The 7,465-nt window shown below is 33.0% G+C and overlaps 1 protein-coding gene across 3 annotated transcripts in view; it reads right to left on the reverse strand.

Moving 5' to 3' along the window:
* The window catches only part of LOC145683374 (phospholipid scramblase 2-like), a 628,315-nt gene extending 623,631 nt beyond the window's left edge, over positions 1-4,684 (reverse strand). For 2 of the 3 annotated variants that reach the window (XM_081754706.1, XM_081754705.1), the window contains exon 1: positions 4,584-4,684. The gene's annotated coding sequence lies outside the window, so the exon portion shown is untranslated. The remainder of the gene's footprint in view (positions 1-4,583) is intronic. The other variant, XM_081754707.1, reaches the window with a different exon arrangement.
* Positions 4,685-7,465: the final 2,781 nt, after the last annotated feature.

Genomic DNA, 7,465 nt, shown 5'->3' on the forward strand with positions numbered 1-7,465 from the left:
AAATATATAAAAAAATTACAAACATCAAGGTACCAAAGTACATGTTCGGACCTGTTTGGGGGGGCCCGGCCCCTGCCTCCCCCCTTCCCTACGCCACTGCCTTCTTGGGAACTGTAACTGCAGAAACCGGTTCAGATCAATTGGTCATTGTCACTGCCTTGACTAAAGTAAAGACTTGCCCGCATATTTTCCCTTTTGAAGCATCCCCTCACTCCTGCTGACCTCCAACTTCGCAATGCTCTGACTCAGACAGTATTGGTGCGGGAAGGTTCTAGAACACAGGTCCCCCATATAGGTTAATAGATGTTTCTTTTCTGTACCAAAGTAAAATATTTAATTCACATAGTATAGCCGAGCGAGCGTTAGCAAGTGAAGGCGGGTTAGAGCCCCACAGGGCACGTTGATTTCTGTCTTTATTACAGATAAATGGGAAGAGGAACCTGTGTTCTACATCCCTGCCTATTGGTGCTTTTTAGTGGCCACGTAGTACAGGCTGATTTATATTTTTTGCACTGTAGTTTTTACGTCATACATCCGGCAACGTATATATATACGCAAATCATAAAAGAATAACTATACTTTTTCGACAGTTACTTCTGACGCTTCTTTTGAATTTTATCTATTCCATGTGACGTATTTCAAATCGCCTAGTGCAAATCTTTAGGAGACAATAAGGCTTGTGTATAGCCCGCTCCCCCCAGTTCTTTGTCACCGGAACTGGAAGAGTCAGTACTACTACTACTTATATCGAGAACAGAACCAAACCAACCCCTGCGGGGCTTCTAACCCGTTCCTACTACTATTGCTACTAACTACCACCACCACTACTACTATTGCTACTAACTACTACTACTACTGCTACTATTACTACTACCGCTACTAAAGCTACTACTACTACTTATACTAAAGCTTCCTTACCGCAAGATTTACATCTTAAATCTTTATAACATGCGATTCCGATTCATTATGAACTAGTATGAATCGTTAGAATCACTATGATTCGTTAAAAATCACTGGGGGAAGCGGGCTATACTAAATCCGCCAGTAAAAAGAAAATTATTAAAAGAATCTATTTTTCAGCAATTATTTCGACTGGTGAGCCAAAAGTAAACCTTCACGGTATTTTATGTATAGAGATGAAAAATAGAAATCTAGCATCCCATACCTTTAATTATTTGTAAACATAAATTTCTCGATAATACATAGTATACATGAGAACCCCCTGATGTGCGTTTCTTCTGTGTTCTATTACCATTTCTACATGAAATACCATAAATTTTCTACGTAGTGCAATATAAGAAGTACCCATGTGCACAAGACATGCGATATGCGTTAAATCCCCCCCTCCACACACACATAGTCATAGATAAAGTACAAGGGCACTACACATGCAGATATAAAGTACAGGTACGTTCTTTTTTTTATTTTCGTATCAGTCGATAAGTAAATAAAAGTCGCTTTGTTACCCCCTTTGTAAGTTCGTACATACTCAATGAATAATCCCTAAAAGTATGAGCGTCCTGCTTATTCGGGAACTGATGCAGCTTCATGTATACTATACAGACACTCAATCACTTACACAGACAATAAAACTAAATTATTTTATGTAATCGTTATACTTACCGACTTTTCTTGTCTTTCTTTCTTTCTTCTTCACTATTAACAGTGTTGAGGTGTGCCTCCGACTTCGGAAAAGTCTTCTTTTAGGCTATGTGTTGTGTTTGGTAGTTAAACTCAGCTGATTATTTCCGTAAGTTCCCATATATCTTCTTCAGTTAAAGGAATATTACGAGGAATATACATAATCATCGTCTTCAGTTTACTTTTTCTATATAAAGATATCTTCTTCAACATGACTGAATATAGTGAGATTTATTTTATTTTATTTATTTATTTTTTAAATATTCCTTCTTCTCTTGACTTGTGAATTCAACATAGCGCGCAAGGAATGCTGGTACCTATGATAAACAAATGACGGTTGATGTAGCGATGCTAATTAGCAATCTCACACACTGGATATCATAAATTTCAAATTTTTAACAAATATATTTCTTTGGTGCTGCTATAATTAGTATAATGATTGGTAATAATGCTACTACGATACTCTCGTGAGAGAATTTATTCAACATTCGATAAAATATTCTGGAAATAATTCTAAAATATTGCATGAAAATATTTCATTTAAGTTACAGGACAAGATAACAAACACATTTCCATACAAAATTAATAGGAATTTTAAAAATATTTCTTATATTACGAACGAATTTATTTTTAAAATATTCGAAATATATTAAAAATTATATTTCATATGTTTTCTTGTAACAATAGAAAAGAATGTAAATGACATGTTGGAAAACATTTTATTCTGTTTATAGGCCTATTGTTTTCTTTATCATGTAGGCCCTATGTAAAACATTTTTAGTGTTACTTCGAAAACATTTTCTCTTTCAACTAGAGGTAAAAAGTGCGAGGGGATGCCGCCCCCACCTGTCAAAAATATGTACGGCGTCTCCCCAGTTCCTAAAAAAATACAATGGTCAAAGATAGTCAGGGGCAATGGCGTGACGTCATCCGCTACCTACCGTCCCCCCACCTTTTCAAATCCACTTTTACCCCTGCTCTCAACATTGAAAACATATTACATTACATTCAAGACAATATTTCTATTACAATTTGTGAAAATTTTCCTTACATTATTTTCTACTAACGTTCTAAAAATGCGCATCCTGTCAGTGGCGTATTTACGATTTTGTTTCGTGGAGGGAATTTTTGCTAACTTTATTCCTGGACATGTGAAAATTGTGCAGGATATTTTATTTACTTTAATATAGTAAAACAAATTTTGGTGGGACTTAAGCCCGGAAAGCTTATTTAACGCCACTGCTTCCTGTACTTCATTAAATGTTCTCCAAACACATTTTAAAAAATATTTCCGGCAAATATTTGGGATACTTCTCAGATCTAACAAGGAATATGTTTTCTCTAATAACGGAAGAGTATATTCTGAAAACAATGTAAAAATGTTTCTATAATAGACCTATATCAGAAAATGTTGTTCACTAAAGACAAAATATTTTCCAAAACAGAATGGAAAACATTTCTCTATTCATTTGTAATGTTTTCTTTTATCTGCTTTAAAGTTTTATATTCAAAATTTGATAAAATATTCTGGAAATAATACTAAAATATCATACGAAAATATTTAAGTTATAGAAGAAGATTACCAAAATACTTTTGTAAAAATTAAGTAAACCTTTTAAAATCATTTCTGAAAAATATTTCTTATATTACGAAATATTTTTTTAAATATTCTAAATGTTTTTATAATATATATTTAATACGTTTTCTCGTAAAAATAGAAAATATTGCAAATAACGTATTAGAAAACATTTTTTAAATATGTGGAGTATATTTCGTTTCATTGTTTTCCGTATGACATATGGAAAACATTTTTAGTATCATTTCAAAAATATTTCCCTTCTCAACAGTGAAAATATATTAAATTAGATCCAAAACAATATTTCTAATATATTTTGTGAATATTTTCCTGGATTTATTTTCCGGCAAGCATTCTCAAAATGTACTCCAGGTAATTTCTGAAATGTTTTACAAACATTTTTGGGAAAATATTTTCGGGAAATATTTGGAATACATTGGGGAAACCAGCATGGAAATGTACAGAGAAGGAAAATCTTTTGGAAACCAAGGAAAATATTTTCTTTTGATTGAGGAAATATTCCTTGCTGTGTGGGGATTTACATCTTAAATATTTATAACATGTGATTCCGATTCATTATGAACTAATATGAACCGTTAGAATCACTATGATTCGTTAAAAATCACTGGGGGGAGCGGGCTATACTCAATCCCAGGCGAATAAGCATTCAATACATACGAGACACGATTAATATCAAGCGAAAAAGCAAACACGCATTTGCTGTAAATATCAATTACTTGTAACACAACCTAACCGATTCTAATGTAACGTAACTTCATCTAACAAAATGTAGTACATTTCAGTATATTTGTTTTCCAAATTTCGTGTGAACGATGGTACAGCGTAAATGACTAAACATATCTATATAGGTCATATCCGGGACTGCCATCTGTGGAAGAGTAGCTGAACAAACTATTAACGTGTTATCGTTTTCTCAGGTGCTAAAAATACAAATTTTCAAGCATATGATTTTTACGTTGAATTTCCTTAGAGCGACGCTTTGACTTAACTTGCACACATGCATTTTCAGATACTGTGAAATCAGTTGTGTACGCAGTTTGATTATAAATTAACAATTACATGAGTTCTATTGGAAGCACTGGTATGATAATTCTTTCACGTGCTACCACACAGGGTCAAACACAGTTCAACCAAGTTACTATTGGCTTGATTTGACATGACTCAGCACGGGGGATTTCGCTCTGACAAAAGCGTGATGACTGTCAACCCAGGATGGAGCCCTAGTGCGAAAATCCTTAGATTTAACAGTATCACATACAATTATCTGTAATTCATTTCAACATCTTAATGTTAAATTAATATTAAGTAATCTCAAATACGCTAATAATTGAAAAGATACACGTACCTTGGAACATATTATACATTAGATCTTCTCTTCCTCAACAATTCAATGAAACATATGTTATATTCCTAACTTAGCACTTCCAAACAGAAATGTTCTTCTTTCTTTACCACGAATATGAATATGTACTTTTCCTATTGAGAGATTTATAATTATGTGTTCCAGAATCTCTCCTCTGATTATTCTCGCTTTTGCCTTTTACGTTCTACAACCTACGTGAAGTTCGTTATACTAGAGGTCTATTATATCATTATACAGTGAAATTTTCACTTTGTTCTATGTAATTAACAGTAAGGTTCCAGTTGACGAAAAATAAAATCTGCAAATTAAAAAATAAAATCTGCAAAAGGAAAACTTGCAAATTCATTGCAGGAATTTATTATGTACGTTACACCATTATTGTAGAACTGAAGAAAAGAGTTGGAGAAAGGGTGTTGTATTTTTCAAAGAAAAGTACATGGTTTTGCTTGAATAACTGAGTAACAGTCATTTTCGTTTACAAAATGTTTCTAGTATTTAATTTATTCGTCAAGTGATATGACTTTCCACAAAATCTATAAAGACAAACTCAACATCTACGATGTACTTCTTTTTTAAAATATAACGAATGCTTTTGCCCGAAAAGTGGATAAGTGGAATGTTTGTTAGATTAATTTGACCTACTTGCTAAAGCTAACAACAAGATGGAGTAAAACCCCTACAGTAAGTCAACACTTATTTGCCTTTACACCACATAAATGGTGCTAAAATGCATATTGCTTGAGAAGCACATGCTTGTACAGTACAACAGAACAAGTAGTACTTTTCCGAGCATACTTCTAAGGAACATCGCCCCTCTGATTTGACGTCCCCTATCAATTTTCTAATAACGAGTATTGAGTGTAGATGGACTAAAGGCCCTTGTGTTGTTTATGAACATTATTTCCATTATTTATTTGAAAGTTTGACGTGACCCTACCCTTAACACATGTTTTCGATAGACTTAAGTATGAAGGAAAGGCATGTTTAACGGATGATTCTATTGAATGTTTGAGTACTGGTTGCTTGGTTTCTACGTCATATAAAGTAATTTTGAAAGCAAAAGATTTTAGACAGTGAAGCTATAATAATATTTTTCGTCGATATACAGAAGAAGATAAATTAGGAGTTGAAATAAGTTCGAATTCAGATTAAATAAATATCACAATAGTAATGCTGAGCTCAAGTATCCATTGGACGAAAATAACTTAGGTTCTTTCTAAGTAAAAGCAGTAAAAAAAAATGAAATTTATAAGAAAAATGTAAAACGAAAACAGGATTATAATAAAAGAAAAGGATTCTGACATATTACAATTGAAGTCATGACTTTGATGCGGCGTCGTGTACTAAAGGCAAGGGGAAAAATGAGAATAAATAAATGAATAAAGAAACAAATAAACTTGTTGTCGAACAAAAGAAAAAAAATTAAGCGATCAATTCTGTTTCATATCTGTTTACCTGAATTAATCATTACACTTCAGAAGATTACTTAATTTCGATTAAAAGACAATGCGTCTTATGCAGAGTCGTTCTGACGTGTGATTAGTGTCTTACTAAAACGTTTGACTAACATATGTTTCCTGCAGTAGTCAGATCTTTATTATGACGCTAATCTTACTTTAAAACGTCTCTGCATAAGGCCTAATGAGTTTTAGTATACGACCGTACCGACTCAATTTCATTGTTTTATTTTACATTCGGAACTAAGGAGAGAGAGTAAAGTTAAGAAGAATGAAGAAGAGGTAGAAGAAGATAAAAGGCATAATAGGAAGAAGAAATAGAGTGACTTCTCTAAATTAGTCTGTTATGAAAATATAGTAGATGAAGGAAGTAATGCAAAGAAATGTTTGCATGTAAGGTATTGGAAAGATAGAATAATTCAAGATGGTAGGGAGGAAGGAAAAAGGATGAGGAAAGTATGAGATAATTACTGAAATATAGTTAAAAACCGAAATATATATTGCACATTGATGTATTCTTACTACTTTTCATGTAAGAAGAGAAAAACATCAAGTTTTAACCCGTCGCAACTGGACACAAGTTGACTCATACAACACTGTATTAGATTAAAGCAAATACTCAATGGAGATTTAACAAGACAAAGCCCAGCTGATGAAAAAGATTATTATAATTTCTATAATTATTGCTTTTAACCATATTTAATCCATATATTGGATTCACACTTCTGGTTCAACTTTCAGATAGCTAATAGAAATTTATGGTGAATGAAGAAAAAATCAAACTAATGTTGCAATATTAAACTTCTTAGAAGATTCTCAGTATTCGGTGGTTTTTGTCACTAGTTTCTGTTCACTCGCCATTGTTAAGATTAAAGGACAACAATTGATTGATAATGAAAGAGGATTCAGCATACTTGTATTATTCGTTACCTATGACATGTATCGATAACTGTAAATTCTTTGGTAATGGTTACACAGTAAATAATCACGTCTAAATACTTGATTCTTTGGTTCTTCGCTTAACCCCTTCAGCGCCACCAGCAAAAATTCGCCCACTTGTTGTGAGGAGCCAGAATTCCTTGAAGAATAATATAATTTTTCAAGCCTATTCCTCATTATTTATGCAAGCTAGGTTGATGCTAAATTCATAGTGAATGATGCAGGTCACACAAGAAGTCCACAACATGTTCTTAGGATTTTATCTAGAAATTCAAAATGGCGGAGGGCAGCCATATTGGATTTTAAGAGTTCGTCTTTTTTCACCTATTTCCCTAGATATTTTCAATCTGTTTTACTTTACATTGACATTGGGTAATAATAAAAAATTGCACGCCAGTGTACGTGCACATTATAAAAAAATGGCCGCCGCAGTCATATTGAATTTTTAGACTTCGTATTATTTTACTA

This window comes from Thermobia domestica, chromosome 4 (assembly GCF_964235325.1).
Source record: "Thermobia domestica chromosome 4, izTheDome1.hap1.1, whole genome shotgun sequence".
Taxonomy (NCBI): Eukaryota; Metazoa; Arthropoda; class Insecta; order Zygentoma; family Lepismatidae; genus Thermobia; species Thermobia domestica.